Genomic DNA, 20,666 nt, shown 5'->3' with positions numbered 1-20,666 from the left:
GGCCATGTCTGAACTAGGGTGGTGGAGTGAGCTAAAGAATGATGCTGGATTAAACCCAGATCAGTTGACTGGGGGCGAGTGTTTGATTTGCTCAAATGCTCCGTCCATCATCCCCTTTGGTATTGCTGTGTTTGAGAGATGGCCAAGGGTCCCACTGCCAATCAAATCATGTTTCAAAATGAGGAAACAGCCAATCAAGATGCTACTGGCTTTTTCACAGTTTGGGGATTCAGAAGTATATTCCAGTCTGAAGGAGAACACATTTTTGCTGAGCAGGGCAGGCTGGCATTGCTCCTACTATGATTTTGTAGTTACAGTAAGGTGCGTCTTCCACTTCACTTGATATGAAGGATAACATGATTCAGTTTCTTTCAGAGTTACGTTTTGTGACTACTGCAAGAGCCTTCTGGGGTCCTCAGCTTTATTATAGAAATGTCCTTGCTTCCAGTGACCTCAAACCAGCAATTGCAGCATCTACATGTTATCCAGAAAATCTCATCAATAACTGCAATCATTGTTTCTGACAGAGAAAGCTTTGTTGTATGGCATTTGCTTAGGGCACTGCTGCCACTTGTACAACCTCCTAGCGCTCAATGCATATTGTTGGGTCTAAATAAAATACATTCAAACACTTGCTTCCAATAAAGAGCTTGATTGCCTTCCATCAGAGCACCAGTTTCTCTTCCAATATTATAGTCCTTATTTAAAATGGAGAGAGGGCATTTCCAGCAGGTGTTTCCCAAGCTTTGGCAATGACAACACCAACACATCCCAATTTTAGGGAGCAAATATACTGACTTATAATTGCAGCTTGTTATGGGGCATGGTCAGTGCTTAATTTGAGCTGATGGTTTCCGGTGTGCAGCACCAGCACTCAATTGTCAACACTATACTTACTACAGTCTGCCACATGGTGGAGCTGCTTATCTAATTTAGAGATGAGCAGAACAAAGGTTGTTTATGAATAAAATATGCATCAACAATTACTAATACCTGCCTCCCCAGCCATTCCTTTAGCTTTGGGTACCTAGAATAATCTGAACTGTCGCAATTGCAAATGAGAGAGATGGTTAGTAATTGTTTTGGCAGCAATGGCAGGGTCAATAGGTGCTGCAAGCTGCACTGGCCTCCTAGTCATGGTATTTTACAAATTAAACACTGGCATGGTGGTGTACATATGTGCTATAAATCTCTTGGGGTAGCTAATCCATGCAGGGTGTCTTTCCAGTCGTAATATCTGAAAAGTAGTACTCATGGAAGGTCTTATTAATTTCCTCCTGAGAATGCCACATATTAACTTGCTCTTCTCTTATTGCTGTTAGTGTGGTGCCTCTATTCTCTGATTTATTCAGTGATGCTTGCAACCTACTGACCCCATTTCCCTCAGTATAGTCCTTGCCATGTATGATTTATAACCAAAACAGCAATGTCCTTCTATTAAGGTATTATTCGCTAGCAAGCCCGAGAATCTAATAACCTTTTTTGTGCTAGCTCCCACATCTCATCCATCAGCCCTATTGCTCATTCCTAGTTCATATTTATCATTTTGCATCCATTAATCATCATCCTTACTTCTCATGTTTCATCCATCATCCTTATTTCTCATACATCAAACTCTACTTCTCATCCTTACTTTCCGTCTATCAGCTGTCATTACTCCTTCGCATCTGTGATCCCTACTTCACATAATTATTTCTGCTCATCGAACACCCATCATTTTCATCTCTACTTCTCATCCATTGTTCAACATCCCTGCTCTTCCAGCACCCATATTTCTTATCATCTTCCATCATTCCTAGTTCTCACCCCTACTTCACATCATGCATCTCTACTTCTCATTCCTCGCCTCTACTTTTCATCCATCATCTAAACTTCTTGTCAATACTTCAAAATCTTCATATATTATGCCTTTTCTCATTTCTACTTCTCATTCCTCATCATGATTCCTACTTCTCATCCATCATCTCTCTATTTCATCACCACTTCTCATCCCTCATCTCTCAGTTATCATTCTCTTTCCTCATCCAAATACACTTTCAGTGTTCTATAATACCACCTCAACACTTATTGGTTGGCAACAACCAATCAAAGTAACAAGTGTGGGCAACATTCTATTTACCTATCCATTAAAAGACAGCTTTCTCACCTGCACATGCTGGTTGAGGGCAGGGAGTGTAATTGCCACTTTGTGCATGTGTGTAGGAAATTCATTTTTACATATGGATCCGTTGAAAAATCCAATAGGTTGCAGAGAACAAGTGGCTTATTGGGCTTGGATCGTAAATTAATACTTGGATGAAGGGCTATATGAGTTCATCCTAAACCTTATCTTTTTTCTGTTTTATACCTAACATAGAAAAGTGTTTTATCTGATGCTGGATTTAGCTGTGAGAAATGAATTCATGGTTTCCTTGCAGGATGCAGATTTCAGACCTGGCTGGGCTTCATATCCTGGTCATAATTACAGCTCTCCAAAGGACCTCAAGAGCCTTTCAAACAGAAAGTGCAAGATTTGGACAGAGCATAAATGTAAGATAAATGAAGTTTAAAAAAAATTTAATGCTAGCTTGCCTTTTACACTTAAAATGTCCGGTTTGTCATTATCATGCTTCACATGAAAACTCTCAATGTCAGCAGCATCCATTATAGAGGGTTACTTTTATTAATTGCTCTTAGATTACGTGTGTTTAATTATTTTATGATATAGTTGAAATAAACATTGGCATCAGAGAGAGAGTTAGCCGATTAAGGATACTCTCCCACCTTTCTGTTATCTTTTTTCATGTTACCATGCTGCATTTGAACAATGGGCCTGATTAGGATGTTGGGTGGACTGCCTCCAACAGGTGTCATTTGAGATGTCATCAGTGATGTCATCAGTGATGTCACTGACCATGTCATGAATGATGTAATATGTGACATGATCAGCAGTGGATTGCGGGTGCGCGATATATAGTTAGTGCAACTAACTATATATGCGAATTTCAATGGTTTTGTATGAGTAAAATAAGGTTTTGTAAATGCTAATTCCTAACTATATATGGTCTATAACCTATGGTTTTTTCAGTGAATTTTCAAGGTTTTGTAAATGCTAATTCCTAACTATATATGGTCTATAACCTATGGTTTTTTCAGTGAATATATATATATATATATATATATATATATATGAAAGGAATCCCGACCGCTTCTCGCTGCGGTTCTGAACGGGAGCAGACCTCCTCTCCACAAACAATTCAATGGTGAATCATTGACGCCATAACACCATTGGAAGTGTCAGCAGTGCAAAATTTATTAAAAGTGTCAGAGCAAGTGCCCTCCCTGACGCGTTTCGCTCCGCGGACGGAGCTTGGTCACATGACGCGTCAGGAGTAGGCAGAGCATTTTATGGACAATAAAAGCCCATGCGCCTAAAGAAACAGAACGCATGGGTGGAAAGTGATATAAATCAAGCACAGAATCAAAAAATTGTTTGTAAACAGATCCAAATGGCAAGATACAACCAAAAAGGCAATTAAAGCATATTGCTTATGAATGAAGGGGTGAAACAAACATGTGTAAAATAAATAATATAGTTAAATCTATTCACATTGAAAAACTGTTTGTTAAGGCATTGAAACAAAATTAACTAATAAGTGTTGAAATACTCAATCTCTGCCTCATTTGCTATTACACATATTGATGATGTGAATAAATCAATTGCAAGTGCAAGATACGACTATAATTCAATGCAACACTCCCCTTCAAGTTCAGCCTTATTGGACCATCTCTGACATATCTATCACTCAATGCTTGATTCTGTAAAGTGCAAGTGCCAAAAAACGTGAAAAGCAAGATCATATTTACAATAAATGATATGTTAAAATTCAGACGGTAGAAACCCTTCTAGAACCTGTAGCATAGCTTTCACTGTATGATATAAAAAATCAACATGATTGTACATTTACTCTATATTTCATTTTCAAACAGACAATGATAACCCTCATAAGACAAATGATTTAAAAAATCAACACATTTATAAAAAATGATGTAATTCATCAAACGCGTTCAAACCATTAGGAGATCTTGTATCGAGCAACAGTATAAAATATGCTTCCCTTTGTCTCAAAAGTTTTTCGCGATCACCACCCCGGCCGGGGTTGGCAACTGAGCATAATAAGGTGTATTTTAGATCTTTAAGTTTTTTTATCATGCACCGCCTTGAAGTGGCGAGCCACTGGATAATTCATGTCAGAATTTACTATTGCTCGTATGTGCTGCAAAATGCGTTGGTTTGCTTGCAGCTTTGTGCTTCCAGTATACAAAAGTGAGCATGTGCAGGTAAGTTGGTACACCACAAAATCACTGCGACAAGTGAGATGTTCTTTTATCTGTATTGGTTTCTCACTAAAAGCTGAGGTATATTGAGTACCATTAACAGCAAAAGTGCAAGCCCGGCACGAAGTGCACCTGAAAAAGACTGGTTTAGTGAGCCAGGAAGTTTTAGGTGGAAGCTCAGGTTGTGTTTTATCCAAAAGATCTTTCATGGAAGGAGCCCTCCTGAAAGTAATAGCCGGTAACTTGGGTAAAATCGGGCCTAGGATAACATCCGTTAACACAATCGGCCACTCTGACTTGATGATCTTTCTTAATTTGCGCACTTGGGAACAGTAAGTGGTGATGAAACGAACAGACCCATCAGTAACTGAGTTTAAGGTGATATTAGCTCTCAAAGTCAAAAGTTCCTCCCTCGGGCGTGCTAAGGCTTTAGAGAGGGCGCGGTCTAAAGTATCTTGTTTATAGCCGCGCCTCAAGAATCTTTCCATAGAGTCAGCCAAACACTGATTAGTTGTATCAGAACTGCTGCATATTCTTTTGATGCGAATAAATTCGCCTAACGGTATGCTGTTGATTGTATGTGGGGGGTGGGCACTGCGGGCATGAAGGATGGAATTACCCGCAGTGCTTTTCCTGTGTAGTTTAGTGTGAATCTCACCCTGGTCAATATATACTTGGACATCTAAAAACTCTGCAGAATTTGATGTAATGTTTGCAGTGAATTTAAGGTTCCTGTTGTTAATGTTAATATCTTTGACAAAGAGTTCTGCCTGCTCATGTGTTCCATTCCAGATGATAAAAATATCATCTATAAACCTCCAATAATAGGCAAGATGTGGAAGCCAATGCCCATGGGTGCCACGGAGAACATGCTCTTCCCACCAGCCAACATGGAGACATGAATACCTGGGGGAGAAGCACGAACCCATGGCCACACCACGCTCTTGGTGATAGATATCTCTATCAAATTGGAAGTAATTGTTGTGTAGACAGGTGCTTATCATATCCAACAACATGGAGTTATGTTCCCTCAGGGTTACTTCTCGTGTGTCAAGAAAGTATTGAGCAGCTTCCAAACCTTGCAGATGATTAATGCTGGTGTAAAGTGCCTCAATATCCATAACCAGGAAACAGAAATCAGAACACCAAGTGACTTGACCAATTTTAACTAAAAAATCAGTGGTGTCTTTGAGGTAAGAGGGAAGTGAAGTCATATGAGGTTGTAAGAAAAAATCCACGTATTTAGAAATATTTTTATTCATGCTACCTTGTGCAGAAATGATAGGACGACCTGGGACTGGGAAGGTGCACTTGTGAATTTTGGGTAAAAGATAGAAAAGAGGGGTGATGGGATGCGCTACACTTAAGAACTTGGTTTCTTCTTTAGAAAGAAGACCCTGTCTATACCACTGGCTGATGTTTTTTCTAGTGTTATCATAAGTTCTTAACATGATAAACTTAGTAGTTTTGGTGTAGCAAAGGGGATCTCCTAACTGGCGAGATGCCTCTTGCAGGTAATCAGTTTTAGCCCACAACACCGTATTGCCCCCCTTATCCGCATTCTTAACTATCACATTAGTGTTATTTTGAATTTTCTTGATAAGCATTGAATATTGTACATTATTGAAGTCCATTTGTTTCTTCCTTCCTAAAACAGTTCTATTCAAAGTCTTAAATTCAGTGATGACTCTGTCACTGAATACATCCAGGGCGTCTTTGGGCATTAGAGGTAGGAACGTGGATTTCCCCCGAAAAGGAGTAGATGGTGATTTGTTCACTGCAATGACCTGACTGACCGTGGGAGGTTGTTGAGAACTGTCTTCATAAGCTAATGAAATCAAAGTCTGAAGCCCTTTTAGATTTTTGACCTGTAATGGCTGTTGATCCGATGTTTCTGCGGGCATTTCAGTGTCTTTGACCGATGTTTCAGGGTGGATCAAGAAGTATTTCATCAGTTTAATTTTCCTAATGAATTTAAAAACATCGATACGTGATTGAACATATGAGAAATCATTAGGAGGACAGTAAGAAAGGCCTATAGAAAGAAGTTGCTCCTCTGCCTTTGAAAGTACCAAGTCAGTCAGGTTAATTATTGTGTTATCTTGAGTGGTGGTTACTTGTTCCAATTCCTGCGAGTGTTGCCTCGCCCTCCACCTCGTTTTGGTAGTGCGCCTCCTGCAGCGGCGTTTTTGACTGCCGCTTTGCCTGCTGGTTGAGGATTGTTCCGTGAGCGCAGAGAGTACCTCCGGTCCTCGCTGACAAAATTTAATTCGTCCACCACTGTAAAGTTGGTTAGATCAATGGGACCTGCAGCCGTGGTTGTTAAGCTCTCTTCAGACCCACTGAAAGATGCTACTGATAGATTGTCATCGCTAGTGAGGGCCGAACTTGTGTGTGCCGTTTGATCAACTGTTGCACCCGGTTTTTGTTGAACCGACATAGCTTTGCGTTTGTATGAATCGTATTTGCGCGCAAAGGTGAAAATGCGGCCAGTCGCATAGTCTTGCTTATCCCGTGCAAATTTATGGATTTTTCGCTCTTGGATAGTTTGTTCCAACTTAGTCAGTCTCTGATCTATTTCTTTACGAGTGTTGTTGATCAATTCGGTTTCACCTGTGGCTTCCAATAATCCATTCACCCGATCTATTTCAGTTAGTAAAGCTTCTCTATCTGAATGGGCGTATTTGATAAGAATCAGTAACATATTTTTGGAAGATTGTAAGTTGTTTTCCGCCCACTCTTGTACCATCCTTGGGTCAGGGTTTTCGTAGGTCAGAACAATTAAAACTCTTAAGCCCCTTGGAACGCGATTGGCTTCAAGATATTTTTCAAGGGACTTCTTCTCCCACCACTTGGATAACTCACTTCGGAGTAATTTCTCTAGCGTTTTTAACAAATCCCTCACATTGCTGTTAGTCGGAGTAGTACGACTTTCATGTGAGGTTGTCGTTGTGTTAGCTGGTAGGTTCTCGTAAAGGGCTTCAGCCGCTGTTTCCCTACTCCTGAGCGCGTCGCTGGAGATCATATTGCAACACAAATAAACGGCTTTGATTTCGCCGATAGACTGCTGTATGGCTTAGTTGAATGAAATAAATGTCTTTTTGGAGATTTCCCAAACCCGCTTAGTATTCCGTACTTGAAAGTCAAATTGCACACCAGGTGCCTTACCGGATTCCGCCTCAAGGATCCAAGAAGGTCAGCCGACCTCTCTGGTTCCGAAGCTCCTCACCGGGTCAGGACACCGAAGGCAAAATGAGTTGAACAAGTTCTAGGATGGAGGGGGGCACAACAAACGAAACTCCAACGAGTAGAAGTTGAAAACGGCGGAGCATTGCTGGTTGCAGAGAACGCTGTGCCTCAAAGATGGGAGGGTCCACGAAGGCGGAAGCAACCAAATCCCGGCAATGGAAATGAAAGGAATCCTGACCGCTTCTCGCTGCGGTCCTGAACGGGCGCAGACCTCCTCTCCAGAAACAATTCAATGGTGAATCATTGACGCCATAACACCATTGGAAGTGTCAGCAGTGCAAAATTTATTAAAAGGGTCAGAGCAAGTGCCCTCCCTGACGCGTTTCGCTCCGCGGACGGAGCTTGGCCACATGACGCATCAGGAGTAGGCAGAGCATTTTATGGACAATAAAAGCCCATGCGCCTAAAGAAACAGAACGCATGGGTGGAAAGTGATATAAATCAAGCACAGAATCAAAAAATTGTTTGTAAACAGATCCAAATGGCAAGATACAATCAAAAAGACAATTAAAGCATAGTGCTTATGAATGAAGGGGTGAAACAAACATGTGTAAAATAAATAATATAGTTAAATCTATTCACATTGAAAAACTGTTTGTTAAGGCATTGAAACAAAATTAACTAATAAGTGTTGAAATACTCAATCTCTGCCTCATTTCCTATTACACATATTGATGATGTGAATAAATATATATATATATATATATATATATATATATATATATATATATATATATATATATATATATATATATATATATATATATATATATATATATATATATATATATATATATATAGGAAGAAGAGATCGAAATACAGTAATGCAGTTCAGATGCAGCACAGTTCCATGAAAAAGACAACATGAATTTGGTGAGTTTCCCTAATTGGTTAAAATTTTCCTTAATGCAAATGTTTACTTTAAATAAACGTTAAAATAATTGAATGCATGTACTCCATGCATTAAGGCTAACATCACAAACCATGCTGCTGACATTAAGGATTTTCAAATGATGCACTGTAAAAAAAAAGATAATCATGCAACTGAACTAACTTTAAATTGAAAAGGCATCCTAGAATTTATTTTAATTGAATCTGCATTTACCTTGAACTTTCCGTCTGTCCACGCATTGCTTTTCCTGGTTTCCAATACAATTGAAGTCATTTAGAGAGCTGTAATTATGATCAGGATAGGAAGTGCAGCCAGGCCTAACATCTGTAAATGGGAAGGAAATAATTAAAAAAAACACCTCTTACAGCCAAAGGCAACATGCGACATTTTCTTTGCTATGTATGAGACTGAAAAAGGTAAGGTTTAGAATGAACTCATATACCTCTTTCTCCAAGTGTTGATTTACTATGGCCAGGATGCCCCTACTTAATCCAGACCATTTTAGCTTTCACCAGAGGATTGTGTAAACTAAAAATCGCTTACTTAAAAAATGTAAATGTGGCACAGCTTTGCTCTCCCTGGATGTACACCCTAGTTGTAATTCCGCTCTGTCCTCAAACAGAAAATGCAAATAAGAAGGCTGTCCTTCAGTGGCTAGACCAATAGAATTCAGACCACTGTTTTAACTCAATTGCCTGTTACCAACAATTTAGCGTGAAAGGCTGTCTCAGCTGTTTGAAAATGTGCTGGTAATAGTGAGATGAAGAACGAGAAGGATAGGTGAGGGATGATTGATGAAAGATGAGGTATGCGTAACAGGTATGAGGGATGATGGATAAAAAGTAGGGCTAATACCTGATGGATGAAAAGCAGGGTTGATAGGCAGGATGAGTGATGAGAAGCTGGGATGAAAGATGATAAAAAGGAAGGCAAAGTAGTGATGCAAGGTGAAAAGTAGCAAATAGAAGTAGGTATGTTGAAGGAGAAGTATGAGGGAGGGTTGAGAAGTAGGAGTGAGGGTTGAGAAGTAGGGGTGAGGGATGAGAAGAAAGGGTGAGGGATGTGAAGTAGGGAAAATACTGAGGTATGATGGAAGAGAAGCATGTGTTTTGCGGAGGGATGATGAATGAAGAGTGGGTATGAAGATTAAGAAGTATGAAAAGTGGGGATAATAGATGAAACCTGAACCTCAGGTCCAAAGAACATATGTTGTCTCCTCCTTTGATGTCATTAAATAATGAATGTGTGATATCACTTCAGCGAACTCAGGCATTTTGGGGAATAGACGTCCATGATAAAATGTGTCCACAGTCGTCACTTCTTTGAACACCATTCCTCCAAAAGCCCCATGAAAGAGTCACTGGAACTTTAACTCTGGGCCCAGGTTCCTTTTAAAACCTAGGGGGCTGATTAGGATGGCGGGCAGACTTCTGTCCGCCTGCCACCCTATGGGAAATTGGGACCGTCCGACAGGCTGTCAGCAGTCCCGACATAGGCATTACAATGCGACTGCCACCACAGCGATCGCAATGCCTATATTTTGTATTGTGGCAGGTGCTGCTGGCTGCAGCACTTGCCCCAATGCAAAATAGGGATACTGCACATATCCCTGCACTACGTGGCAGGCATCATGCGGTGCCTGCCACATAGTGCAGGGACATGTAGGGGGCACCAAAAGTGCCCCCCATTGTCCACATCAGCGAGCCCGGGGGAAGGGGGGTCCGCTATGGGCCCCCAAAGCACCTTTCCATCAGCTTTTTTATGGCAGGTTAACAACCATGAAAAGGTGGGCAGAAAGGGACATTGTAATCCCTCCGGCCATGGTAGGGACTATGACCCCCTCTGCCGCACAGGCATGCTTAATTAAGGAGCCCATCGGATACATGGCCATCAGTCTTTCCGATTGCCAACACACCGACCACCATTGTAATGTGGTGGGTAGTGATACAGTCACCGATGGCACCACCACTGATGGGCTGTCAGTGGCGGTCTCACCCACCATCGTAATCGGGTCCTAGGTTCTTCCATTTCCAGTAGGCTTGGAATTTCAGCTCAGTTATAAGTGGTGGGTTTTAGTGACCTTAAAAGGTTCTTTGCTTTGGAGACTTTTTGCAAATTCTCAGGAACTTGGGAGCTGATTTAGAGTTCGGTGGAGAGGGTGCTCTGTTGTGATGGTGCACCCTCTATTCCAAACTGAAGGTACGCCCACCTGATTTAAAGGCAGACGGACCGTATGTATGTGAGCAACGGAGGCTACTCAGTCTCGGTCTCTGACATACTCCTCCAACTGCCCGACAGCACAATTACTGCCTGAGATTTGGTGATAAGACCACCTGCTCAATTTTGGATATTTGGACAAATATTGAGCTGTAAATATAGTGAGACAGAAATATCAGAAAAAAGTATTGCAATCAAAAAAATTGAGATGCAGAAATATTGTTGTCAATAAAATCGATTTCTTTCATGTAAGTGATGTTGTTAAAAATGTTGTTTCTAATATAGTTTTCAAAAATATATTGGTAAAAAATGTCGTATTTTAATTAGATTTGTGTTTTAGTTAATATGTTCATTTTATGTGTTATTATTGTTTGTATAATTTTTTTATAATACTTAACAACATATAGTTTGTAATTTAAAGTGAATTATAATTTTTAATGTAGTTGCTAATAGTAATTTATAGTTTCATAGTGGGTTGCTAGGTTTGTAGGGGTATAGGGTGGGAAGTTCATTAAGTATTAGCCCCTTCGATGCTGGTGACAAAGCCAGCTCGTCATGGGCGTTACCTGTGCTGCGCGCATGACGAGCTGGCTTTGTCACGTAATGCGTGTTTTTTAAATTTTCAGCGCACAGCGGGAAAACCCGCTAGCGCGAATGCGGTTAAGTAATTAACAGTTAATAATTTATTTAATTTATTATACATCATGAAAATTGTGTAATAATTCTATTTTTTTTCTATTTCAGGTGCAGGCTGCTGGGTTTGTAGAGCCATAGGGTGAGGAATTAATTAAGTAATAATTAAGAATTAATGATTACTTTATTATTAATTATCCAATATTTTAATAATTATGTAAATTGTGGAATACCTTTATATATTAGCTATAGCTTAGGACTGGAATGTGGGTTTGTAGGGATGTTGGGCGTGAGGAAGGTTCATTAACTATCAATTATTTAAGAATTAAATATTTAATTGATAATTCATTATGTACATTATGTAATATGGATTTATTTTAGTTATATTTTAGTTGTGGGTCGCTAGGTTTTTAGGGGTATAGGGTGGGATGCTTAGTAATAATTAACAAGCCAATATTAATAAATTAGTTATTTATCAAATAAGTAAATTGTGTTATACTTCTTTATTTTAGTTATATATTTACATGTGGGCTGCTAGTTTTGAGTTGGTATAGAGTAGGAAGTTAATTGAGTAATAATTAAATAGCAATATTTCAATCGATAGTCTATGACAGTCTAAGACACCCTACTCCACTATTCAACATGCTATTCCACTGTACAACTCACTGCTCCAGTCTACGGTACTTGACGCCACTATATGAGACATTATGCCACTACACTATATAACACTTTACTACACTGTATGATACTCTACTACACTCTACTCTTCTCCACTCATTTCCAAACTACAATACAATACTCCACTCCATGACAATAGACTTTACAAAACTCCCCACCATTGTACTGTAGGACACTCATAACAGCTCTTCACTTGTGATACTGGATTCTACGATTTGAAACACACTTTAAGTAGAAATTAATAAAAAAACATTGAAATTCGATTACAAAAATCAATGGTTAAAACTTAGTTATAATTAAGGCTCCCTGTTTTCCGTTTTTACTGATTTTTACAGATAAGTACATACAGAAAACCCTTCATTTTCTTGCCTGTATTTATTTTTAAATGTGGATAAAAACAGAACACGGGTGCTTTTAGAGTGATTCTAAATACACTTTGCAATGTGCCAGGCCAATAACTGTGTGGATTGATAGGTAAGGGGGTTAAAAATGAAAGGAATTTTAGTAAAGAAGCTTAAACAGCAGTAGATATGCACAAGGCTGATACTGAAATGTGCATATTTTCATATAAGTGCATTGATTTATCTTCTGTGAGCGTTCATATCACTGAAACCTGACAGGCATTCAAACATTACTGTATATTTATCGGTTAAATAAATGTGGAAATATACCAGTATATGGATAAATACAGACGTAAATTACATAAATAAACACCATAAACTGGTAGCCCTAGGTAAAATTGGGAAAACATATTTTCCCTAATCAAACCAAGGAAAAAACTAAGCAAAACGTAAACATTCTAATGTTATAGTTATAACTTTCATCTACAATGTTTTCCCCACCTTTAAATTATTATAAGTGGTGGAACTCATTACACACTCAGTTCACTAACTCCCATGGTGTGGGGATCATTCGTTTTTGTATTTTCAAGAAAATTATGATATTCAGAGAGGTGTTCAGCGTGTGATTGTAATTACACTAATCATACTTAATAAATTGTACACTATAAATTGAATTGATTCTTGGCACTTGATATGACGTCTGTTATACATCCATAGTTTCAACTTGGGACCTGCTGGTTAGACAAGGGTTTCTGCGTCAAACACGTTAATCAATGCAGCTTTCTTACATGGAAGGCAAATCTGTGACCTATCAGTTGCATTAAATATTCAGAAGTAGAACGTTTAACCTGTGAGTTCAGGTATGATGATTAAAGGAGGGATCAAAGATTACACTCAACTCTTGCCAGCAAATACTCAAATCAGTCTCATAAATTGAGACTAGGTAAATACATATAGCACTCTGTTGCAGGTGTCTTGACCTGAAAACTATCTTAATGGCATACCGTATGATAACTTTGATTGACTCTGCTCCGATTCACAACATCACCCTTCATGACCCTGGAATGTTTTGGTCCCATCTCTTTAAGATTTTCCCAGGTTACCCTGGCTCCAACAATTTCTTTGTTACAGAAGCATATTTTTCTCTGATCAAGTGCTGTTTTTGTATAAACATAAATAGTGGTCCAAATATAAATAGTGGTCCATTTAAACACAACACGTGCCCGATGCTTGCTAAATATGCCACTGCAGAGGTCAAAACACCAAAGGTTCACATGAAAAAGGGGCAGGTAGATGACCAAAATGAATTTCCCTTGCCAGTGTTTCCTTATTATGACGGCTCACAAATATTTATGCTCCGTTCTCATGCTGACTCTTTTCTTCTTGCTATTGTCTCTAGGATTACTTGCTAAATTTCTTCAGCTTAAGTCTAAAAACACAGCTTTCTTTACTGCACGTCTCATGTCTATCGTCCTTACATTTTGCTTCCACCCATCTAACTTTTCATCGACTCACCAGTACTGGGCTTCATTCCTAAAGGTTTTATCAGCTATGCTGGACGTACCTCTGCTGTGACAAATTTGTGATGATTTCACCTCCATGGTATCTAAAAATCAAACATCTAAATGTCTTTCTAAATTCTGAAACTATCACTCCAAACTATGGTCCCCTCTCCGTCTTCTAAATGCTTTTCTCTTAATGTTGGTCTACCCAAATACCAAGTTTTCTTTCTTCAGTTTTGACATATGGGTATGATAAATAAAGGTGCCTATTGACCACTCTCTTTTCACTTCCTTAATCTCTGACCTGCATGTAGGCCTACTGAATGTACGTGTCAGTCTCAAAAAATTTGGAATAGGCATATCTTCTCTCCCTTCTGCGCTATTGATATGTTGTTGGAGTTCAGGAAGGGAATCCAGACCTGGCTATCCAACTGAAGCCTCCCAAAGCAGCAGGTTGTCAGTGCCCGGATGCTCTCACGGTTGATTAGCCTCGCTTTATAAGTTCTGTTTGATTAATTGATTCATTGTTGCACAGAAATACTCCTATGTGGTTAGAATGTTTGCTAAATCATTTGGGGGTGTACTGTATATCTGATCATCTTACTTTTAACTAACATACAAGTAAGACATTGAGGCATGGTAGAAGCAAAAGAAAGTTTAACTGGTATTATAAAGGTGATAACTTCAAAATTGAGACCATAATTACCTTAGTCTCATAATTGAAGACAGAATGAGTCACAGACTGCCGTCAACATCTTAAAAGGCTATGACAAAATCAAATATAGGGTGGCATGATGAAATTTAGTGATCAGATGTGATATGGATCTTTGCAACGGGTAACATCCTTTCCAACAAAGCCAGAATCATGCTGTGCCTTCACAACACTAGCAATAGAATGAACGCATTGTTAGCGCATTTTCATTTTAGGTTGCAAGTCGTTACACCGACTTGCTTTTGGGTGCACATAGGTGGAGTAGTGTTGTATTTTGAGTCCAACACCTTCCCTAATGTTGCGCAGACTGGAGTTGTAAATGATACCATTCCAGAGTCCAGCGCCCCGTAAGGAAAGTCATTGTAGCAACTTGCGGGCTAAAGGAACGCACTGTAGCGACAAGTTTGTTCTAATGCTGGTGTTGTAAACGCATGTGTACTAAACGCATGCGGTATAGCATCAGATAACCCTTTACAACTTCTACTAATGACAAATAAAGCAAAAGCCTTACCTCAGTGTAGTATGGGGAAAGCCACTTTGCTTACGAACAAGGCTCAGTGGTTGGACATAGTTAAAAGGTCACTCCTAGGGGAGGCAACTGGTCTGTACAGATCTGTAGTGATTCAAGTCTTAGACCTTGATCAAGCCCATTACTCTGCCAAAGATAGAACTCTTTAGTCATCTGTTTTCGAAGAGATACTAAAGGCTGATTGAAATTAATTTGCTTTTCGATTTTGGAACACATTTAGCACATATCGTGCAGCGAAAGGCACTGTTTAAATATACCAATACCTCCACATTGTTCTTACGGTTGGATAATTGCTTTGTCATACCTTTCCATCAAAAATGACTTAAAAAAATCTTCTAGATATCTATTCCATGTATTCTCTGCATTGTATTAGCTTTTATTCGTCTTTTGCTTTACCACAAATCCTAAAATACTCCACTCTTATTGTACTATATTTAAGGATCCTCAGTTACAGAGACTTTTGGTGATAACTGACCCAATACTGAAAGGAACAATAACGAGATACCTAAATATTGTGTCAAAAATAGTGATTACAAAACTATTGTTTTCCTATACTTCTAATCAAAAGTACAAAAATATTGGAAAGAAAATCGTTTAACACTAATATCATTAAAAGACATCTAAAAAAATATATATATATATATATATGTTATTAAATTGTTTCCTGTTAAAGACTTCTAGTAGCACAATGCAGTGCAAAATAAGGTACGCCTTGATTGGCAAACTGCGCAATAAAAAAGCATGTGGTATCGATCAACAGGAGATTTTCAGTGCTGTTCTGTGGAGCCCAGGAAGAAGAGGCACCATAGCTTCGAAACGCGTCAGCTTTTTCGAATGCAGGGGGAACAGTTCTTGCAAGCTTCACGAGGTGACAGCCCGGAGGGGAGGGGTGCAGTTGAGTGACTTTATCGAAGAGTGAAGGCGCATTTATGTAAATATATATATATATATATATATATATATATATATATATATATATATATATATATATATATATATATATATGACAGCTCCAATTTCCTTTGCAATACCCAGTCGGGTTTAAGGAAAAACAGCACTCTCGGGTTCAGCAGTAATTCAGCAAAAAGTTTTATTCAGAACAAATGCGTTTCAGGAGTAAAATCCCTTCGTCAGTGTTCACGTCAAAGAACGCTGTGCGGCACCATTATCTAAGTTTGTAAAAGTCATTAAAACAAACAAAGGACTTCGCCAGTCACGCATTTTTTGCGCGCCATCTTAGAGTGTGTTACACTTTAACATTTAGTCATAGCAGAGTGTCGTATTAGGAAAGTTAAACCATCAAAGACGCCGTGTATCGGCACAAATGCAATTTAAATAAACATTTGTCATAAAGAGGTTTTATTGTAGCTAAGTTAAACCTTCAATTCCGCCGTGTATCGGCACACATGCAGCCTTAAATTAAGAGATCATGCACTGTAACTTAATGGACAAAAAATCATCCAAACATCATAGTCCTGAGAATAAATAGCATTGTGAAACACAAGGCATCATCTTTGCGAAAATCGCATTGTTCAAGAGCTATTTTAAGCAAGATCTAGCCGTGTATCGGCAATTGCAGCCATGAACATGGCTGCTAAGCTCTCAGGTCATTTCTATGGATTAAACAAACCTACGACATTTCCAATATGCTATTAAAATTTACATCTAGGCGCATCTTCAGTCTCAAACCCTTCTTCATCACAATTTTATGTGTTAACATGTAAGTCAAAATCTCATGATACACAAATTCACATTCATAATACTGACATCCTCTCTTCAACCCAAATGGGATGCCAGTTCTTCCCCCATATTCAGACCCTTTGGTGCCCCTGACTCTAAATCTATAATGTATCTGGATTCTAATCTCCTGAGTGTCTGCAATATATTGCCTCCTCTTGGATTTTCAACAACATGGTCTAAGCAGAAGTATCTCAGGAGATTCCTGTCAGTATTATGTTTGATTGCAAAATGACGGGCCACCGGATATGAGAAGTCTTTATTCACGATGGCCTGCATATGCTCCAACACCCTTAGTTTGACAGGATTGATGGTACTTCCAACGTACCTTAATAGGCAAGGGCATACTAAGGTACGTTGGAAGTACCATCAATCCTGTCAAACTAAGGGTGTTGGAGCATATGCTGAATACTGAATTGGTTGTTGTAACTGGTATAGGTATCTCCATTTTTTTGAAAATGTTAGTTTCTATTTTTGAATATGTGTTTCAAGGGTTACATTACACTGAAAGGAGGTCTGTCACTCTGTCACAAGGATGGTGTCATCAGTGATGTCATGAGTGATGTCACTGACCATGTCATGAGTGATGTAATATGTGACGTCATCAGCAGTGCATTGCAGGCGCGCTTGTTATAGTGAGTCCAACTAACTATAACGTTGGAATTTGAATGGTTTTATGTTAGTAAAATTTCCAGCTAACTATAACTGGTGTGAAACCTATATGGTTTTTTCAGTGAATATATATATATATATATATATATATATATATATATATATATATATATATATATATATATATATTGAAACCAAAGTGCCTGCACATTAGGAAGTCACTCGACATTGCCCACAATCAGTAGCAGCCTGTTTCCTTAGTTCGTTATCAATTTTATGGTGCCGACACGTTTCAGGATACCAATCCCTTCTTCTTGGGCCAGCAGGCAGGTAAATGAAAAGCGCACCACCTTTGCTTTTCTCGCTTTTATTATACATTGCTCTGTACCCTCCCAGTGGGCGTGTTCAATTGCCTTCTGGGACATAGAGTTTTTGTGGTGCGATGTAGTCTTGACTTTAGTAAGCACATTAACCTGCGTGCATTTTAATTAAACATTGTTCACCTTAGTAGGTAGTGAGCCTTGGACAGCAGGCTCAAATTAGCATGGCGATGTTCTGTTCCAGTCGGAAAAGTTTCTAACTGCAGACTCGCAGACTGGTTTACTTTCTCCTCAGTCCGCGATGGTGCTCCTCCCCACGGCTGGCTGCCGTGAAAAAACTATTGAAACCAAAGTGCCTGCGCATTAGGAAGTCACTCGACATTGCCCACAATCAGTTGCAGTTTGCTTCCTTAGTTCGTTATCAATTTTATGGTGCCAACACGTTTCAGGATACCAATCCTTCTTCTTGGGCCATCAGGCAGGTAAATGAAAAGCGCACCACCTTTGCTTCAGCTAACTAAAACTCGTGCGCCTGCAATCCTCTGCTGATGACGTCACACATTACATCACTCATGACATGGTCAGTGACATCACTCATGACATCACTCATGACATCTCAAATGACATCAGCAGTGGATTGCGGGCGGGCAAGTTATAGTTAGCTGAACTAACTATAACGGGAGAATTTCAATGGTTTTGTATGAGTGAAATGTCCAGCTAACTATAACATGTGTGAAACCTATGTTTTTTTCAGTGAATATATATATATATATATATATATATATATATATATATATATATATATATATATATATATTAATCACACCACAGGAAATCCCAAATTTGAATGAAGCCACTACGGGAGTTTGGTTCAATGCACTCGTTTCTTAATTTCATCTTGCTGAAAGGCTCACAGTCCAGGGGTAACATCAGAGTTCAAAACGCCAGGACGTGTTTCAGGAAATGAATCCCTTCATCAGCGGCGGATGTCTTTCAGAGGAAACTGCAAGCGCCAGCAGAAATGCACACCTTTATGTCGAACGCATCCGCCCCAGTGGGCGTGGCCATACCTGTTGGCTTCTGGGATGCGTAGTGTATGTTCCTTACCCTCGTGGGTGCACTGCAGTATCCTCGGCAAATAAAGATTCCATAGAATCCCAAGTGGGTTGATGTGTGCTACAGGTAGGTAGCCCCTCCTGCTTTGTAGATGAAATTCGAGCGTCAGGCTGACACCCCCTGCAAGGCATCGGCTTGTCTCCCGTCCCTTATGCAAACACTGGGTGGTGCCAGCACGGATCCGCAACAGCAGCAGGCTTCATTCCCGACCCGGGCAGGCCGTTCTTTAATTAATCACACCACAGGAAATCCCAAATTTGAATGAAGCCACTACGGGAGTTTGGTTCAATGCACTTGTTTCTTTATTTCATCTTGCTGAAAGGCTCACAGTCCAGGGGTAACATCAGAGTTCAAAACGCCAGGACGCGTTTCGGGAAATGAATCCCTTCATCAGCGGCGGATGTCTTTCAGAGGAAACTGCAAGCGCCAGCAGAAATGCACACCTTTATGTCGAACGCATCCGCCCCAGTGGGCGTGGCCATACCTGTTGGCTTCTGGGATGCGTAGTGTATGTTCCTTACCCTCGTGGGTGCACTGCAGTATCCTCGGCAAATAAAGATTCCATATATATGTTATTCACTCCAACAGTTCCAAAGATACTGGACACCAAAAACAGACAAGGACCCGAGATAAGTGAAATAAAGATTTTTACTCCATAGTCGTCAAAACTTGACATGGTGGTACATTTTCTGTGCCTTTTTAAAGTGAACGTGCAAATAGTAATAGCAACACGTGACCAGCAATACAATGGACATAGAAGAAATCCATGTATATCGTAGCTATCTATTGTAGTACAGTACGTTATGACGGTAAAATCAAAGAAATAATTATATAATTAGAATTCATATGAGGACATCTAGACTGGATTGTAAACATTCACAATTTAAAATGATAGTCGTAAATTACATTGTTTAGAATACCCATGCGTAATGTGTACCAGCAAAGGAATTAATTGCTTTTTGAGCTGCTTCTAATCTATCAAAAAATCCATGATAGGGCACCACAATTAAACTCAATACTATGACAGCATTAAATCCTAAATTATACGATGTACCTGTAGGTCCAAAGTTCACTGGTAAAAGTGATTGAGCGCATAGTATGTGCTGAACAAAGTGCCAATGTGCAGATTAATAATTGTTCCTGTTAGTGATTTCTATAGCAAGTGATCATGTTTTTTCAAAAATTGTCTCATATAAGTACAAAATGTCAAGTATGTTCCGTACTCTGTAAACCTAGAATTTTAATCATGTTTAAAACTCAATTGTTTATGAAAATTATCGCCGAAATAGTAAGAGGCATGGACCATTAAAGTATTGGATTGTTGTATCAAAATAGGTCTCGAGATATCATAGGGGGGAAATTAGATCCCCCTAATCTGTGAGTATGTTGTGGTATCTATTGTAGAACTCCAGATTCTGTGGTTAGGGATAAGACATATCTACTGGATCAAGTAATTGCTGCATACCCGTCTAAGCCGCAGCATCTCGCCATACGGGATGCTGTTGATCAAATGTTTATATATATATATATATATATATTCACTGAAAAAACCATAGGTTATAGACCATATATAGTTAGGGATTAGCATTTACAAAACCTTATTTTACTCACACAAAACCATTGAAATTCGCATATATAGTTAGTTGCACTAACTATATATCGCGCACCCGCAATCCACTGCTGATGATGTCACATATTACATCATTCATGACATGGTCAGTGACATCACTGATGACATCACTGATGACAACTCAAATGACATCACTGACAACATCACTGATGAGAAATAAAATGACATCACTGATGACATC

The sequence above is a fragment of the Lissotriton vulgaris genome, chromosome 9, assembly GCF_964263255.1.
Source record: "Lissotriton vulgaris chromosome 9, aLisVul1.2, whole genome shotgun sequence".
Classification (NCBI taxonomy): Eukaryota; Metazoa; Chordata; class Amphibia; order Caudata; family Salamandridae; genus Lissotriton; species Lissotriton vulgaris.
This window is presented reverse-complemented; position numbering follows the sequence as displayed.